The sequence below is a fragment of the Barbatula barbatula genome (assembly GCF_947034865.1).
Source record: "Barbatula barbatula genome assembly, chromosome: 22".
Classification (NCBI taxonomy): domain Eukaryota; kingdom Metazoa; phylum Chordata; class Actinopteri; order Cypriniformes; family Nemacheilidae; genus Barbatula; species Barbatula barbatula.
The window spans coordinates 19,761,039-19,781,686 of NC_136785.1; the positions used below are offsets into that span (position 1 = coordinate 19,761,039).

Sequence of the window (20,648 nt, forward strand, 5' to 3'; positions counted from 1 at the left end):
AAGTTATGCTAATATATAAATCACAGCCATAGTCCATATTTACGCCTGCTGTCTTAAACATGTAAAGTGAGGCACAGAACATTAACGTAAGATGAACTCCCTTTCTAAAATATATCCATCTATCATTGTAAAGAAACATTTCACTTTTATTAGATAAACCGGGAATATAATATATTAGTGTTTATAACAAATAGTTGGCTCCACTTGTTGGAGTTATACTGACAACTCCAAAGAGACATTTTTCAATTCAAATGCATTTGTACTGTAATACATTTCACTTGAGCATTGCCTTAACAAACGCCAAGGTCGTGGGTTTGATCCCAGGGGTTTGTACATAATTAGAAACAAATTTATAGGATAATGCAATGTAAGTGGCTTTGGATAAATGCATCTGCAACATGCATAAATGTAAATATAAAAAGCAGATAAACACTCAAGGTCTGGAGTGGGGTTTATAGTGGCCACTGGCGGTGCGTTTGAGAATTGCAACCAATCCCGAAACACGATGGTTGCAAACAGAGTACAAAAAGATGTCGTCGGCTGAGACAACGCGTGTCCTCTCATGTTGACACAGGGAAGATGTGAGCATTAGAAAGAGCGATGTCGTATTTATTACATAAATTAAAGGGTCTGTGGATTTTAAGTATAAAAAGAAGGCAGGACCTACTTTGCAGCAATTTCTTTCTATATCAACCTTGATTAGTTAAGTGGTTCAAGGATAGACACGAAATGAATCCTTTAAAACTACATGTTGTCTTTTTATTAACTGACTAAAGTATTACAAATGCACCCCTGGTGCTTCCCAGACCTTGAAATAAATGTGCAGAATGGGTCCACCTGACTGTTGAGGCAAAAAATCTAGTCCATTCCCTTCATTTACATGTGTATAAAAAAGGTCAAACAGTCTCATCCTCTGTGAGTGTGTCGGTGCCATGCACACGTAATCCTCCCTCGCAGTTAAAGTGAAAGTAAAAGAACAGAACACAGCACATCTGCGCATCTGCGCATCACACGCTATCACACTCGCTTCACAAATCATCTTTATTCTGTGGATTATGGCTTAAAATCGACTTTCAGGTAAGCGATGACACGTCTCAAACTTTGATCGTACAGTTAAACGTTTCTTGTCGTGTTTACGGTACAGACATCAGAAGTCTTGATGGTGATCCTCCATATCGCCCATGATGCTTTCGTAATAACTCGCTAAAATGAGAGCGATAAAAAAAATGTGTTTTTAAATGTATTGTGTCGTCACTGCATTAAATGTACCTCAAAATAAGGTTTGGGATGGAGATTTTCACACGATGTGCTTTTGGCGAATGAGAAAGTGAAAGCGTTTAAAACCGCTTTGTGTTTGCGTGCGTGCGTGCGCGTGTGTGTGGCAGCGAAGTTTGCCATCCTGATATCATTGCAATATATCACGCACAGATTTTATGAGCACGTAACCTTAACTGTATTAATGGTGATCTAGAATTTCGGAGCCGATATCGGCCCTCCACTAATTTTGTCGACGAAGTGATGTATCGATGGTGTTTGTTGGCATCGTTTTGCACTGTTGTAGTTGTTATGATCGACCACAAGATGTCAGTCTAATCTCACAGAGATAAAGAGAGAGACAGAGACATAGAGACAGAGACACAGAGAGAGAGAGACAGAGAGAAACAAGGGGGAGAGAGAGACAGAGACACAGAGAGAGAGACAGAGAGAAACAAGGGGGAGAGAGAGAAAGAGACAGAGACACAGAGAGAGACAGAGATACAGAGAGACATTGAGAGACACAGAGAGAAACAAGGGGGAGAGAGAGACAAGACACAGAGAGAGACAGAGATACAGAGAGACACAGAGAGACATAGAGAGACACAGAGAGAAACCAGGGGGAGAGAGAGACAGAGACACAGAGAGTGACAGAGATACAGAGAGACACAGAGAGACATAGAGAGACACAGAGAGACAGGGAGACAGAGAGACACAGAGAGACACAGCTAGACACACAGAGACACAGAGAGACAAAGCTAGACACACAGAGAGACAGAGAGACACACAGAGAGACACAGAGAGAGACACAAAGAGACATAGAGAGACACAGAGACACAGAGAGACAGTGAGACAGAGAGACACAGAGAGACACAGCTAGACACACAGAGAGACAGGGAGACACAGAGAGACAAAGAGAGAAACAAGGGGGAGAGAGAGACAGAGACACAGAGAGACACAGAGAGAGAGACACAGAGAGACAGAGACACAGAGAGAGAGAGACACAGAGAGACACAGGGAGACACAGGGATACAGAGAGACACAGAGAGACACACAGAGAGACAGAGAGACACAGCTAGACACACAGAGAGACAGAGAGACACACAGAGAGACACAGAGAGACACAGAGAGACAAAGAGAGAAACAAGGGGGAGAGAGAGACAGAGACACAGAGAGAGACACAGAGAGGCACAGGGAGAGACACAGAGAGACACAGAGAGAGAGAGACAGAGAGAGACACAGAGAGAAACAGAGAGACACAGAGAGACAGAGACACAGAGAGACATAGAGAGACACAGAGAGACATAGAGAGACAGAGACACAGAGAGACACAGAGAGACAGAGACATAGAGACACAGAGACACAGCGAGACACAGCGAGACACAGAGAGAGAGAGAGAGACAGAGAGACACAGAGAGAGACACAGAGACACAGAGAGACACAGAGAGACACAGAGAGACATAGAGAGACAGAGACACAGAGAGACACAGAGAGAGAGAGACAGAGAGACACAGAGAGAGACACAGAGAAACACAGAGAGACACAGAGAGACAACAGAGAGACACATAGAGAGACACACAGAGAGAGAGAGACAGAGAGAAACAAGGGGGAGAGAGAGACAGAGACACAGAGAGAGACACAGAGAAACACAGAGAGACACAGAGAGACACACAGAGAGACACAGAGTGACACACAGAGAGAGAGAGACAGAGAGAAACAAGGGGGAGAGAGAGACAGAGACACAGAGAGAGACACAGAGAAACACAGAGAGACACATAGAGACACACAGAGAGACACAGAGAGACACAGAGACACACAGAGAGAGAGAGACAGAGAGAAACAAGGGGGAGAGAGAGACAGAGACACAGATAGAGACACAGAGAAACACAGAGAGACACAGAGAGACACACAGAGAGACACAGAGAGACACACAGAGAGAGAGAGACAGAGAGAAACAAGGGGGAGAGAGAGACAGAGACACAGAGCGAGACACAGAGAGACACAGAGAGACACAGAGAGACAACAGTGAGACACAGAGAGACACAGAGAGAGAGAGAGACAGAGAGAAACAAGGGGGAGAGAGAGACAGAGACACAGAGAGAGACACAGAGAAACACAGAGAGACACAGAGAGACAACAGAGAGACACAGAGAGACACAGAGAGAGAGAGAGAGACAGAGAGAAACAAGGGGGAGAGAGAGACAGAGACACAGAGAGAGACACAGAGAGACACAGAGAGACACACAGAGAGAGAGAGACAGAGAGAAACAAGGGGAAGAGAGAGACAGAGACACAGAGAGAGACACAGAGAAACACAGAGAGACACAGAGAGACACAGAGAGAGAGAGACAGAGAGAAACTAGGGGGAGAGAGAGACTGAGACACAGAGAGAGACACAGAGAAACACAGAGAGACACAGAGAGACACACAGAGAGACACAGAGAGAGAGAGAGAGACAGAGAGAAACAAGGGGGGGAGAGAGACAGATACACAGAGAGAGAGACACAGAGAGACACAGAGAGACACACAGAGAGAGAGAGACAGAGAGAAACAAGGGGGAGAGAGAGACAGAGACCCAGAGAGAGAGACAGAGAAACACAGAGAGACACAGAGAGACACATAGAGACACAGAGAGAGACACAGAGAGACACAGAGAGACACACAGAGAGAGAGAGACAGAGAGAAACAAGGGGAAGAGAGAGACAGAGACACAGAGAGAGACACAGAGAAACACAGAGAGACACAGAGAGACACAGAGAGAGAGAGACAGAGAGAAACTAGGGGGAGAGAGAGACTGAGACACAGAGAGACACAGAGAGACACACAGAGAGACACAGAGAGAGAGAGAGAGACAGAGAGAAACAAGGGGGGGAGAGAGACAGATACACAGAGAGAGAGACACAGAGAGACACAGAGAGACACACAGAGAGAGAGAGACAGAGAGAAACAAGGGGGAGAGAGAGACAGAGACCCAGAGAGAGAGACAGAGAGGCACAGAGAGACAAAACAACAAATCGCAAAACAAACAACAAATCTAAAAGCCAAAAAACGAATCCGGAAACAATATAACAAGGGGTTACGTAGTACGTTGAGTGTTCAAAATAATAGCAGTGTGTCTAAAAAAAACTCAAAATCCTTATAATAACTAAGATAAAATAATCTAATTTGTTATTACTCTACAGAAAGTGGAGAAAAAGGAATGTTAGGCTGTTCAGATAATCGCAGTGTCTGAATTTTTCTTTACAAAGTCAAACATTTACTGTATAAAATGAAAACAGCGTTCTTGTGAATCACTGAACTAATATCTAGTTGTATAGCCACTGTTTCTGAGCCAACCTACTTCTGGCAATACCTACAATTAAGTAAATATGTGAAGTCAAAGGGAAACATTTCTATTAAGTGTTATTATGTTATGTGTAACAGTGCCTCCAGCAGAGGGCGCCTGTGTGCTGTAGTGTCTCTTTAAGCAAGCTGTTTGTCTCTCTGTCCATGTGTGACCAATATTTTCAGATAACAGGAACCTGTTATGTAGGAGCTTTCAAAACGAGGGTAATTTGGTCAGGTATTCCCTTATTTCTAAATCTAACTGTTAACGTGCTTTAATAAAAAGTGCATCACACTAGTATACAGACAGATAACCTGCATGTTTCTAAAAGGAATAGGTATTTTACAGTGATATCTATTTGCTATTCTCTGTACAACGAAGGGTTCAGGGAAACTGTGGGGATTATGTTCCAAAAGACACTGAAAGCGACAACATTAAGAGACTGATTTTACACAATAAACGTATTTCAAACATGAATTTAAACAAACACCACAGCAAATCAAAATGCATCCAAACGACAGCACATTCTGTATTATACAGTCTTAATGATCCATAAATGTTCCATAACAAGTTTTATTTTCTTCTTGGATCAAATCCAAGTAACCCTTACAGCCTTACTGTAAGTTCAGTTGGGGTTTATATCACTATAAAACTAGATTATCCACCCACTTCTGCACACCTTTCAGGGCACTTGTTGATCTTTTAGGCAAATCACAGTCTCCTCTGACCTTGTTTTTCCTACTCTTCTAAAAAACAAACAGCTTTTTTAAGTGAGTTGAGGTTTGCATGATTCAGGGCTTTGTTAGGCTGTAGTTTGCATGCGATCCCAGATTTTCTACCTGTCTTAGTCGTGATTCTGCAGCAGTCTGCTGGAAATATTAGGTCAAAATTGATCAGCTTTCCTTTGCCAGAGAAAATAGCATGACATTATCTCAGGCATGAAGCGTTTAGTCTGCTGAAACTTGTTTTGAACGGCTGCCGTTCTCACCGCACTTCCTTTGTATTATATAAATCTGCAGTTGAGGCTCAGTCCTCAACATTACATCAACTGTTGTAAATGCAATATATCAACAGCACAGATGCTAAAGAGTTCACCGCAATGATCACAGTGATATAACGTCTATTAAACTACAGCATGTTCAGATCACTATGCAGCTTCCCGCTTAGTCTAAGCTATAGTATTTACTACAGGCAAATGTTGTTTTTTGAGCGTACTAATAAAATCACTTTTCATGTGGGTTGGCTTGCAAGACAGTATATATATATATATATATATATATATATGCGAAGGTGGCATTCATTTCTGTATATTTATAGAGATTTTCTGGTTTGGCTTGCAGGTTGAGTGACATAAGGACATAAGGTTGATGTTTTTATGAACAGGCTAACAAGTATTCAACATGTAGGTGGGGTTCAATTATGGCATCCAGGGAAGCTGGGTGAATTCCACTGACACAGGGAGGATTTCTTGTAAATGCCTGCATTTCCCCTCAACGGCGCCTCGGCCTGGTCATGCACCAGTATTGCTGCTGGAGTAAAAAGTCACGTGATTTACAAGAAATCCAAGCTGCCCTGTTCAGCATGCTACTGTCAGCTGACTCCTCCTCGTCGGCCACAAACAAATACTTTCCAACAGCGTTTTCACCTAAATGTCTACTGTACATTATTATTGACCTTATATTCTTCATGCATTCTGCTTTGTTGAAATATTTCAATGAAATAGCTTCTTCAGAAGTTTATCTTTTTGTGTCAGAAGATTTTACATCACAATGATGTGCTGCACAAAACGCTTTGGAAAAGGCTTTACTTGGACCTTAATGTTGAAAATGTGTGTGTGTAGGTCATGACATGGCAGGAGGGAATTGTGGCTCTTATGGTTATTAATTTACATATACACTTTTTTATGTAAACACAGTTTATGATGACAGAAATGAGTAGACAAATTTATCAAAAATAAAAAACGACAAAAAGCACATGTATAAAAGTACACAGCCTTTGCTCATTGAAGCACCCTTGACACCATTACAGCCTCAAGTCTTTTTGAGTATGATGCCACCTATTTTTGGGCAGTTTCTCCCATTCGTCTTTGCAAGATCTCTCAAGCTCCATCAGGTTGGATGGGGAGCGTCAGTGCACAGACATTTTCAGATCTCACAAGAGATGTTCAATCGGGTTCAAGTCTGGGCTCCGGCTGGGCCACTCAAGGAAATTCACAGAGTTGTCCTGTACCCACTCCTTTGTAATCTTGGCTGTGTGCTTAGGGTCATTGTCCTGTTGGAAGATAAACCTTCGCCCCAGTCTGACATCCAGAGCAGGTTTTCATCGAGGATCTCCCTGTATATTGCTCCATTCAGCTTTTCCTCGATCCTGACTAGTCTCCCATTTCCTGCCACTGAAAAACATACCCACAGCATGATGCTGCCACCACCATGCTTCCCCGTAGGCATGGTATTGGCCAGGTGATGAGCGGTGCCTGGTTTCCTCCAGACATGACGCTTGCCATTCATGCCAAAGAGTTCAATCTATGTTTCATCAGACCAGATAATTTGTTTCTCATGGTCTGAGAGTCCTTCAGGTTCCTTTTGGCAAACTCCAGGTGGGCTGTCATGTTCCTTTTACTGAGGAGTGGCTTCGGTCTGCTATACAGGCCTGTTGGTGGAGCGCTGCAGAGATGGTTGTTCTTCTGGAAGGTTCTCCTCTCTCCACAGAGACATGCTGGAGCTCTATCAGAGTCAGGGAGGTGACCAAGAACCCGATGGTAACTAAGGCCCTTCTCCCCCGATCGCTCAGTTTGGCCGGGCGGCAGCTCTAGGAAGAGTCAGATGATGGAGGCCACTGTGCTCATTGGGACCTTCAATGCTGCAGACATTGTTCTGTACCCTTCCCCAGATCTGTGCCTAGATACAATCCTGTCTTGGCGGTCTACAGTCAATTCCTTGGACTTCATGGCTTGGTTTGTGCTCTGACATGCACTGTTAAAAGGAGGCACCTGAGCTCAATTTTGAGTGTCATTGCAAAGGTTGTGAATACTTATGTACATGTGCTTTTTTCGTTTTTTATTTTTAAGAAATTCGCCAAGATTTCAAACAAACTTCTTTCACGTTGTCATTATGGGGTTTTGTTTGTAGAATTCTGAGGAAAATAATTAATTGAATCCATTTTGAAATAAGGCTGTATTATGACAATGACTGTACCCCACGTCAAGAAGTTTGACCAACTTGCCAAACTGTGTAATATCAACAAACAATTCCATTTTTTGAAAGTTCCCAACTTGCTTTGGTTAAAATGATTAAAATGATTGATGTTTCGGTGTTTGCTGTGTATATTGTTGTTGTTCTTGTCATTAGAAGTTACCTGTGCTATTTAGAGATCCTTTTTACTTTATGATATTTACGCAGTGATGCCACTACTCAAAATGTGTTATAATATATATTAAATGGATAAATATATATTAAAGTTATATCGGTCGACCAAGTACATAGTTGAGTGAAAAAATTTAAATCTTCCGAATGTCTTTCTCTGTGTCCATCAGAACAAATGAATTTATTTGTATTTTGGGTGAACTATATCTTTAAGTGAAACGCACCGTCAGTTGATCTAAATGCAGTCACATGTCTAATACCACACGTTCCTTTAGACATCAGACCTCATTGTCGATTGATATGGTCTCTGAGATTCATCTGAGTCAAAATGAAACTAGGCATGTGAAGTGGTAATATGTTGTAGAAACCCCACTCTATCATACCCGTGTGCTGTCAAGATGTCAAAGGGTTTACTGATAACCAGATGTATGTAGGCTAGTTGTGCCTTGAGGCTCCATTGCCAAGGTAAACAATAGACGTGAAGAATGCTTGCTTGCGTGAATGAAAGAGTAACTAAACTTGAAGGACTACTTTCCTTTCCTTGTTTACTATCAAAACTGTTGCTCGGTGAGACGGTTCAGATGAGCCAACGCTTTCCTAATAACAAACGTTCTGCCAGTATTGTTCGCAGTATTGAATTCCTCTTTATTGTCCATAAGATTGGAAAAATGAAGAAAATAAAGTGTTGCTAAACTTTGGCCTTGTGTGATCTGTCATGCATCTGTCATGTCTTGTCTTCCCGATTCTTTAAAAAGTACACAAGTGCACGCTTTTTCTGTCAATGCACTTAGCACTTTGGTGTTTAAAGTCTCAGGACTTGAGGAATGAGGACGGGATATGCTGTTATTTGTTATTCATTCAACTGAAAGTACTAGGCTACCGCTGTATGCATACTCAGTCACTGCATCCTAAAATGAGATTTAAAGTGTTGCCGTCACTTTACAAAAAGCCTGATCTCTCTGTTTGCCAATATCAAGAAGTTGTCTTTGTTTCATTCTTAATGGGTAATGAAGGGTGCCATCAGGTGTGAAAGGTTTAGTGAATGTGAAATGTGATGCTAATATTGTATCCAAACAATTATAATAAACATGAATGCGTCCTAAATCTTGCACAATGTAACTATTGTCATTATTTATGTTATTTATTTCTTTAATTGTTAAAAGTCTCAGTACCACTATAAATGTCATTTAAAAATGTCATTCGCGTATAATATTAATGAATGAAGAGCTAAGCAACAGTGGAAAAAAATAAGTGTTCATGACTGATATTCTCATCCACTGTTACAAGACCGTTTAACACACACACAAGAGATTTACATTAAAGTGATAATTCACCCCAAAATGAAAATTCTGTCATCATTTACTCCTGTATATCCTCTTGTCATTTTAAACCTGTATGACTTTCTTTCTTCCGCAGAACACAAAAGAAGATATTTTGAAGAAAGTTGGTAACCAAACAGCACTGGACCCCATTGACTTCTGTTGTATGGACACAAAACCAAAGCAAGTGAACGGGGTCCAGTTAACAACATTCTTCAAAATATCTTCCTTTGTGTTTACCAGTAGGATTCAAACGTCTTACTTTATATATTTTTAGTTAAAAGCTTATTAGTTTCTTGGCACACTGTGAGCACAACTTTTTTTCAATCTCATCACTGATACAGGTAGTTTAAAAAATATTTTAAAAAGTAATAGTATAGTATATTTTTCTATATAATAGTTCATTAATTTCTTATTATGTAAAAACTTGCATGGGCTTTTCTTTTTTCAGCAAAACATGCTTTGGGATTAACAGTTTTAATAAGACTTTTTAAGGCCTTTTTGTAAAAAAAATCAAAATTGTGTTAAGCTGTAACTTTGTGTAAAAGATTCAAAATGAATGCCTTTAAACATGTCACACCTTGTTTTTACTGAATTAAAAGTGTTGATGCAGTGTTTTAGAAAAATCACGTTCGACATCTTGAAACCAAGGTTTAGGTTTTGGGTAGGATTATAGGATGTAGAAAAGTCAAAAGTCAATAATTTATGCTACTAATAAAAAGCCAATAAGCAGCTAGTTAATGGTGAGAATGTAAGTCACTAAATTGCACTTATGTACTGGGATCATAATGCAAGAAATAAAATGTGAATTTACGCTGAAATATTATTTTGCACATATACTTGTAACAAGCAAGGCAGGACGATAGCCGTGGGGGAACGGTCGAGGCGGGTAACGCGAGTGCGTTGCACCGGTCTCGCATCTCTCATGGAGGAGCTCCGGGAGCATAATAGGACGAGCGACAGGAGGGTATGAAGAGAGAGGACCAGGCCTGGACTTTATGTTGTGTTTTATTATGTTTGTGTGGCCGGCAGTCCACCATGAGGTTTGTTTATTTTATTAACAAACGGTTCCCGCCTCCTTCCTTCCTTTTATGGAACCATGTTACAATACTCATTGGAGGTTTACAAACCTTACAGCTGTTATCTATTCTGTACTGACTCTGAGATTATAGCCGAATTAAAGCCAAATACTTTCAGATCAGATTTCAGTTGAAGCAAAAAATACAGCAGAAGTAACCTGTTGCCCTGAATGTGTCGAGGAAGGGCAGGGTGACAGTTCATCAGTCACATCAACATTTTCTTACCACATCCTTTGCAGGCAACTTAAATCAAGTACTCAGTGTGTCCCTATTGTTTATGTACTCCGGATAACTGACTCATGAGGTTTTAATATACAGTACAAATGTCAGTAATGTGACTTTGAAACATCTCAGTCGGCAGCATCCCCATCGTGGAACAAGTAGAAATTGGCCTGTAGCTTACTGTGTTCTCTGCTATAGTACTGCAAACGGTCGAGCCATAATCTTGCACTTTTCTTAAAGATGAACATATCATATACAAAACGGGGCGGCACAGTGTCTCAGCGGTTAGCACTGTTTCCTCACTGCAAGAAGGTCCCGCTGAGACAGGAAGCCTTTCTGCGTGGATGTTCTCCCTGTGTAAGCATGGTTTACTCCGGGTGCTCAGGTTTCCTCCCACAGCCCAAAGACATGCTGGTTAGGTGAACTGAAGACTGTAAATTGTCCTTCCCCCGATCTGTGTATAAGACAGACTTGTGTATAGATTGACTAGCCTATAAACCCTAGTATGGCTTTCCTGTAGCTCAGTGGTCAGAGTGTGTCAATAGCAACACCAAGGCCATGGGTTTGATCCAAGCGATTGCACATACTCAGAAAGAAGTGTATAGTAGAACACAATGGAAGTCGCTTTCGATAAAAGCGTCTGCCAAACACTAAAATGTATGGTGTTCGGGTCTGTGGGACCCGTTTTCCTTTTTTATCGAAAGAAAAATGATACAATGAATTATTTTTTCAAACTCATTGGCCGTGACTTACTTTCTGTGAAGAACATACAATATATCAGGATCCAAAGATTCCAATGACCTCACACTATACACCCCCCCTACACATTTATATTACATACAGGATGTTCTGGTCCACTGGACCCAGGGCTTATAATATTGTGGAAACTTTAGCTTCTGTGTAACCTTATCGTGTCCTCTTAATGTCTGAGCCTCCATTATGTATGTTTGTGTTTGTTTCTGTGTGCGTGTGTGAGAGAGAGTGTTTGAGAGTGTGTGTAAGTGTGAGTTTTCATTTCCCCATTACTAAATTAAACAAAACGTATTATAATAAAAGTAATATAACAATGCATTTGGCAGACACTTCAGAAGAGTGACTTACAGTGAATTGAAGGTACTGTATACTGTTTATTAGTATGTGTGATCCCTGTTGAACCCACAATCAATCCCTAATCAATATTACAAGATGCTCTGTAATATTTGATTTTGCCTAGGCGTGACTGTGGTGAGCAGGGCCGGACGAGAGCCCAGAGCGCAGTCTCGGTAGTACCCACGGCCTGCGAGGTGCGATGGGGGTATGTGGCGTGCAGGGCGGGACGAGAGCTGTCAGGGAAAGGGGCGAGGCCAGGAATGTGAGTGATAGCGAGCGTCAGTTGTTCGTGCACCGGTCTCGCATCTCTCACGGAGGAGCTTCGGGAGCATAAAATGACGAGCGACAGGAGTGTATGACAAGAGAGGCCGGGCCTGGACTTTATGTTGTGTGATGGGTCTCGAGTCTAACCGCCATCTGAACCGCTCTACAAAATGCTCGTGTAAAATGTGTTTGCCAAATGAAATCAAGCATTTCAAATTTAAACATGCTCTTCCCCATTATTTAGGATTCAAATTGTGTATTTTGCCAGATTATTTTCAATTATATTGCAGTAAAATGTTTAACCCTTGCCTGTCTTGTTGAACTGTGATGTGACAGGTTGTTTTCTGTTTTAAAACAAGTTCAAAAGAGTTTAGGAGCAGATGATACTGCATTTGATACATTTTTTCCTTGTGGTGGCTCCATGAAAATGCTGTTAATTTTGTTTGTTCATTGTTGTTGCGAGAAAACAGCAGATTTCAAAATGTTTATATTGCGCTATAACTTGATAGTCCTATTGAATTCTGAGGTGACAGGGTGATTTCTGTTTAAAATGAGCTGAGGACCAAAATGCTACTTGATTCTAGGAGATGGATTCAATAGATTTTTGTTTGTGTCTTGTCTGTGAACTTCCTCTGTGATGGCGCTATCAATTCTATGCATTCGTGTTTGGAGGCGTTGTTAAATAAATATTGGATGCTTTGAAAGTCGTTGCTTATTTATTTTTTGTGAAAATGTAGTGGGTCAATTTTGCCAGATTATACTGATGCCGATGTGTTTTGTTTTCATAACATAATGACTGAGTGGTCTTAACAAGAGAACATAGTGGTGCATTTGTAGTTCGAAGAACATTTGCACATCTTTACATCAAAATGCATTTGATGTCAGTTAGTTATTGAAATATTGAGTATATTGACTGTATTACTGTTATTTATTCTGTATTTTCAGCCAGTTCATGGAGATCCTGGGGTTGTGCTGATGGGGCCCTTGAATATTGTTGCCCAGGGAGAGTGAAGTGTTAATCTGGCCCTGCCACCAGCGGCTTCTAACGGACTGTTAGGGAGATACCACTGTGATCGACTGACTCACTAATGGTGTTGCCAAGACTTGCTCTTTCCGTTCTCACTGTAAAAGAGATAAACAACAACATATTTATAAAAAGCAAAAGATGACGGCAGCCTGGCCTACAGATCTACCTTAATGACTCACAGAAAACTATGAGCATCTGTCATGTTAAAACTTAAAAAATAACTATATACAGTAAAGGACAGATTTGACTGTTTGAAACAATTCAAAATGAAACTTCTTCATGTTTTGTTTAAACATACTTCACAATTAAGATCTGGCCTGTCAACCAATGCATTTTGGTATAATTTGATATGGTTTATTTTTACAGCGTAATGGTAATAACATGAGATATGAATCACTTTTTTATTCTTAATCCTTACATCCTAACAGTCATTTTATTTTGAATGAAAAAAAGAAATATGACAAGTAATATGACAGTATGCAGTATGCTCTTATAACATAGAAAGGAATTTTTGTGATTTTCACACTAACATATCACATATCATTTACATAACAAACAAATATATGCTTATCTTGAAAACAAATACAGTATATAAATTATACAGCATAAAACGGTATTATGATCTATATGTGTATATACTGTATAGCACATAAAAATGCTATTATGTTTCATTTACTATTACATTTGATAAATAAACTAAATCTTTAACATCATTCTAGGGAGCGTAAAAATGTTGAAGAATCGCACATAAACATTGTGTGTCTGTATATGATTAGGTAAATGTGGTTTGGAAAGAACCCTGAAGCACTCACATGACACATGGAGAGATAAAGTCTCACATTGGTCTCGCTCTGAACTGAAGGTGGTCATGACGGTACTTTTAGGTTTTGTTGTTCTTACTGACTGAAGCTTCGATGGCAAATGAGGAAGTGCATAACCTGGTCAATCCAAAAGGATTATTAAACTTTACGGTGATGACAATGTCTATATACTGACACAATGTTTTTACTGTCACAAAAAGTTTAAATGTATTCAATATTACATTATCAACACATAATAATGCGATCTTATTAAATGTGTCGAATAAGCAATAATGTTCCTCTTTTGCCTAGCTGAGAACAGCTTTACGCTTTGTGGGCTTATTCATCCTGTGGACAGTTGGACAGGAAAGCAAGGGGAAGTGAGCTGAAGACTGAGAGAGAGAGAGAGAGAGAGAAGAGTATCTGAGATAATGTGATACGAGAAACTGTCACAACATGTTCATTGACAACATCTCGATCAAACGCACAAAGAATCAGTGTTTGCATGCACACCAAAGTCCCAGCTACACAAGAAAACCACAGTTACATGAGATTTGTCAGATCGGTATCTTCCTATGGTTAATGTACATTGTTTCAGGTTGTGCATGTAAATGTGCACCCTAATGTTTTTATACTCTTGAGATTTACCAGTTGTTACGTCAACCACCTTTACAAGTTTTTTGAAGCCTTGCAGATTATAAAAGCACTTCAGTACACATCAATAGTAAAGAAAACCATTGGCATTGTGGTTAGACTTGTGCTTACGTGTGGCTGCTCGACTGGCTAGTTGAGCTCATAATCACTCTCAGATGCGTTTTTGATCTGCCCTGAGCCTAAAAAACGTAAAGCTTGACATGCAGATGCCGTGACAAAGAGTTGAATAGAAACACAGCCAACCAGCTGAAGCAGAGTGACAAGATAACAACAACGTCAATGAGCGGAATAGTTTCTAAGACAAGAACGGCAGATATGCCATAGATGTCATCTGCATGAAAGAGTCCGGGCGATGCAAACAACATCTAAAAACATCTTCAGGGTGAGAGATTCAGCGCAGAATGTGAATCATGACCACGCGACGTGAACCTGTGAATCTTCTCTCTGTCATCAGCACAGCATCACTGAAAGATCACTGGAAGCCCAGTGGGTCGAATACATGCACAAAAAGATCTTTATATCAGTGATTGATTCCCACCATTAGATCTGTTGTAGGAGTGTCTGGGCTTCGTGGTCTTCAGGGCATTGTGTGGGTTCCAGCAGTAGTAAAAAGCTGACAAGGGAGGTGCAGGAGAACTCCAGGTGTCCTCACACATCGCCGAGATTTGCCGCTCGCAGGACAATGGTCACTTTCTGCTTCCAGTAGTATGTTGAATCTCTGACGGCCACAGCAGGGCTGTGTGATGTTACTGCATGAACATGATTTGGTGTTTGACGTCATGCATCTTTGCCCAGACCGATGTGTTATATTACTAGGAACATGCCACTGTATCCCATCACATTTTCAAATCTTGCAAAACAGTTTGCCAAGGTACAGTCAAACACTTTCTCTGATTTCGCTTCTTATCGATTCCACAGCGAAACATTAAGATATCGACCTGTAAGGTCTTTTATTGACTGGTTTGCAAAAATATATATATTTATGAGCACCGTTTTGTGTATATATACATAAAGCAATGTTTTGTCTGATTTATTACAATTTGTATTACCAGCTACATCATGGATAAACTGTAGTTACTATAATAAAACTATTGTAAATTTGCTTTTTTACAGCAAATACTACGCTGAAACTTACTATAGTTGTTTACATCACCTGCCTCACACCCACATAGAGAGCCGTCTCCTGAGTATTAACCAATTCCAGACTATTACTTTACCCACCAAGCAGCTCATCACGATTAAACACACAGACCTGTTCAGCACCGATTGCTTATACACCTGCACCTCATTTACTCTTGTATATAATCTGCTTCCAACCTTCACTCAGTGCAAAGTATCGTTTTGTCCTGCTAACTTACTGAGCATTATCTACGTGTTATCGCTCTGGTTTAGATCCCGGTCTGTTTGCGACTACCAACCATTTGTCTGGCTACCTTGACTTTGGACTATACCCTGGCTATCGATCTCTCTCTGACAGCCTTGATCCTGGACTGTTTACTGAACTCAGATGATTCTCAGCCTGGCCCAGGGCTGGACTGGTAATCTGGCATACCGGGCAAATGCCCGGTGGGCCGACGCACTTGGGGGCCGGTTGATATAAAAAAAAAAAATTATTTGCCAACGACCGGCCCATAAAGCAGGGACAGCGGCCCATTGGTTCATTATCCATACTGACACTGGGCTGGCCCAATCATCTCTTAGGGTTAGGGCTCCAACCCCCCCCCTCGGTTTCTTGTGTCAAATGCAGTCAGTGGGTCAGAGCCAGAAATCTGTGGATTAAGGATGGAGAAACAAAAGCGCAAGGGGGGTGCGGAGAAGTTGCGGGCCAAACAAATACAAATTCTAGAGGTTGATGCCTCAACATGTGCAAAAATAACCGACATGTTAAGTGCTGTAGCTTCAGTTTCCAAGCAGTGTTGGGCGCTACAAGCAGTGACACTACTAGCTTAACTACATTTTTCAGTAGCGTGGTGGTAACGTCGCTGTTTTCTGAATCAAATAGCTTTTCCGTAGCGAAGCTCTTTTGTTGATCAAGTAGTGCGGTAGCGTCCACACAAGCTAACGTTACATATTACCAAACATTTCTGAAGACAAGCTCATATCGGAAAAACAAACGGCTAAGGATCACCTATCCTGGTCCAGTAAGTGACTCCACCACCATACAGGGTGACTTCTTCGTGTTTTACGGTAAACAGCTTTTTGGTGCATTACTGCCACCTTCTGCTCCGGACGGTGACATCACAGTGTGTGGGCCTGGTTGGGCCACGACGAAGATGATGATTTACCTAAATTAATGAATATTATAGTAAGACAACATAATCGTTGTCGCTATTATAATGTCTGTCAGATTGTCACCTACTGCACTAGCCACTCAGTAATTTAAAGTCAAATAACACAGCATAAGCTATTTTGCATTGTTTTTGTAGCTAGATTAGCAGAGTTAACTTATTCAATTGCAACTTCGGCTGATTATTCTAATGTTAACTAGCTTTTATAACATGGAGCACATTGTAATTGACAGAGTTGCAGAGAAGAGCAAGCTACTGAGGAAACTGCTGTTATTGTAAGGTGAGTTGAGATTATTGATATTATAAAAATATTCATAATATTGTAGACTGAAATGTGACTCGTTATTCTCTCTCTCTCTCTCTCTCTCTCTCTCTCTCTCTCTCTCTCTCTCTCTCTCTATCTCAGGATGCCCTCACGTTTGTAGTTCGTTGTCTTTGATGTTCAGAGCACCATGGAGCCATTTCCACTAAGTAAGTATAAAATATGTGCAACCATCTCTCTACATTGTTATATATTAAAGATACTTGTATGGGGATCATTTTGCTCATTCAGTTATCATTCTCGTCTCTCTCTTTCTCTCTCTCTCTCTCTCTCTCTCTCTCTCTCTCAGGCTGCCCTCATTTTGTGTAGGCCCTACTCCACTGCCACCTTTGGTCACCACGGAGTCAGTCAAGAGAGAGTGAGTACACTGGTCCATGGCACTTAGTTCTCAGCTTTGTAGGGGTTTTTGGGAATGGAAAAGTAGATATGCATATCTACAGGGACCGCAAGGATGGTGTACTGGTTGGTTGTGTCCGACCGATTGTGGTGGGCCGGTCTGAGCAAAAATGCCAGGGCCCTTTTTTTATCCCAGTCCAGCCCTGGCCTGGCCTGAACCTCAACGCCTGTGTATCTGATCACCCTTTGCGTTTCAAAGTCTTCTGATTGTTTGCTTTCAATTAATAAAGCTGCAAACAGATCTTACCGACTCAAAGCATTCCTTACAATAGTAAAAATATGGTTCATTTCCATAAGGACGTTTCTGAAAGCATGCATACAGGAATTGATAAGTGGAATTGAAATTTTTATTTCAAGTATGCGATTCATTTTCTTTTCCATTTCTGATAGCGAATTGTAATTGATTCGCCAACCCATGACGGCAGGCCTCCAATGAGAATTTCATTAAGTTACATCATAACATATTCAAAAAGCACATTGACCCTTATAAACCACAATTTGGACTTGTAATAACTGTTACAAATTTACATTTATGAATTTTGATATTATGGTTCATACATAACGTCAAATCTTATGTAGAGGGATGATTATTTCAAATATCAGACCGCAAGGAAACGGTATAACATAAGTCGCTTTGGATTCAAATGTGAATGTAATGTGAATTGATCTTTAAAAGACTGCATGCAATGAAAATCATCTGTTATTTGTAAATGAGTAGTACTAGGGCCGAGCTGGATACAGAGAGTCTGCCTGTGTCGCGTGCACACGAAAACTAGATCACTGAAAGATTGTTTTCAATCACGTGGTTTTGATTTGAATTTAATAAAAACTTTGTTTTTACGTGGTTGTTGTCTCGGTAGGCTATGTTAAGCTGTTTCCTTATAATGGACTTCTATGGGTAAGAAACGCGTAACGTCTGATTTATTACTTTTTGCGTTTAATATGGACATTGTTTTAAAAGCAGCTAGTGTTTATGACCAGGCTTGACAGAAACGTGGGCTTCTCTGGTCGTTGTTTAGGTACATTTAACCTCGCTAAGCATTTTAGAAAATCATCCGGTTCGGCTCCTTCCGATCGCAGATTCAGGTTTTCCTCCGTTCTCAGTCAATACTTGATGTTCATGAAGGGGGAAAATGCAACTTTTGCTACACAATAAAAACACCTTTTGGTTTCATGCTTTAATCGATTTAAACAATCCAAACATAGGTATATTGAATTTGTGAAAGGATTCAAATCAAAACATTTTCCCCCATTTTGTGTCTCCCCACTTCTCAATCAATAGTTACACCCTTGATTAATTCTGTTTTGTAAATGTTTGTCTCCATAATGTAGGCCAGGCCAGCAAACACACCCAAACACACACGCACATAAACAAACATCAGCCTACAGCATCACAGTTTCCTCGCTGTCAATGTATTCAAAGTCATGTAAATGTAAAGACGTGAATATAAATAGAAAAAGAAATGACAACCTGAAGTGACCTGCGTACATTATAAAAGCAAGTTATCTAAGTGCTAGTTATTGGTGAAAATATGTTTGAGTTTAAAATACTGCAGTTAGTTATTTGTAGTTCCTGTTATTGTGCCTTAGGAATTTCTTTTTTCTCTGGAACAGCAACTAGTGAAATATTTTCACGTTGAGTGATATGTTTGTGGTTTGACTTTTTTGCGGAATGCTGTCATTCAGGTACTGAACGGCGTGTAATGAGAATGTATTTCCTCAAGATGAAAATTTCCTCTGTGAAGGCTTTGAGGGAACGCTTTTAGGCTGTTTTATATGATATGCTTCAGTGTGTATGCAGCTGAGAGGGAATTAGAACAATGAAAACATAACCACTATAGAGATAACAGGGGAGCATTGCAGGTCACAGACAGTGTCGGCCGCACCTTTTACAGTAAATGCTCTATATCAAAAGACAGGTGATTTTACACAAATCTCATCAGTCAATATAACTCAGATCTGAAGAAACTATTTTGGAAGTTTGTTATGATCATAATTCTTCCTTTGCTTTGTGTTGCAGAGAACGCTGTATCATAAAGGGTGACGTCAATTGTGCAAAACCTACGGACCTATGAAAACAAGGTTAAGTCATTTACCATTAAGACAACAATAACAAGACAGTATCGCCTTGGACCTAGTGACATGCACAAGTCATTTGTAAAAGAAACACCTCCCTTGCTTTGAATATCCCATGATGTCTTATAAGAATTCCTATTCTTTATTACACATTTGCTCATTGTCAATGCGGCTTCATTTAAATAATAATAACTCTGTTCACTGTTGTTTAATGCTCTGTTGTCAGTCTTGACAAAACAAAAAATAAAATGATTTTCTAAATAAAAAGTCGCCTTCTTTGAATTCAACAAAACACACTGTTTCGATGAGAATGTCACAACAATTAAATGAGGATGTTTAATATCATGAAACAGAATGATTCAGGGTCAGGAGAGCCAAGCCGAGTCAAAAGTTATTCAAGTTCAAGTGTTTCAAATCTTTTGGAATGGATCAAATGAATTCCACTGCATTAGTACTGCACGTTAGCACTGTCGAGCTTGTGCAGCGGCTGCAGGTTTTGCAAGAGGGGAACTGGAATCCCCTGGTGAGGTCTGAGTTTTTTTTCTGGTAGTTTTGGGTTCCTCTCCACCGTTTGCATACTGTTTGCCTGGCCGAGGGGGTGCTTTATAATTTAAAAGTTTTACTTAATTAATATTGCATATACGTAGGAATTTATATATGTTTAATATTTGTCCTGGGTTTCTCTCTCCTTAATCTTAAATGTGTGCTTCTAGTGAGAACCGCTGTGTCTGTGTGCGCATTCGTGTGTGTTAGTGAGTGTGCATATTGTGTGTCTTCACCTTTTTTGTTTTTACTTAAATGTTTTGCTTATAGTCAATATGTTTCATCTACAGCCGCCTTGTAACCAATTTTTACCAACTGTTAAAACTCTATAAATAAAGTTAAACTGACTTGACTAGTAAGTTAGTAGAAAATAGCCTTTGAAGTTGTCCTTCATAGGCGCTGTTGCTATGAGGAAACAGGTTTGTTTAACAATCTCTATTGGCTAACAGCTGTAATGACGTGGAGAGTAGATGAACCCGGAAGCTGATTTTCTAAGCTTAACAAAATATCTTCATGGAATGTGATCTTTACTTAATATCCTAATGAGTTTGGGCTTTAAAAGAAAAATGGACAACTTTGACCCATACAATGTATGTTGGCTATTGCTACAAATATACCCGTGCTACTC

The 20,648-nt window shown here is 40.3% G+C and overlaps 1 long non-coding RNA gene across 1 annotated transcript; it reads left to right on the top strand.

Annotated features, from left to right (window-relative positions):
• The first annotated feature begins 955 nt into the window (after positions 1-955).
• On the top strand, positions 956-19,735 carry LOC306911012. Its single transcript, XR_013788224.1, has 5 exons — positions 956-1,077; positions 12,860-16,963; positions 17,090-17,154; positions 17,295-17,363; positions 19,422-19,735. It is a non-coding gene; the product is annotated as an uncharacterized lncRNA (long non-coding RNA).
• Positions 19,736-20,648: the final 913 nt, after the last annotated feature.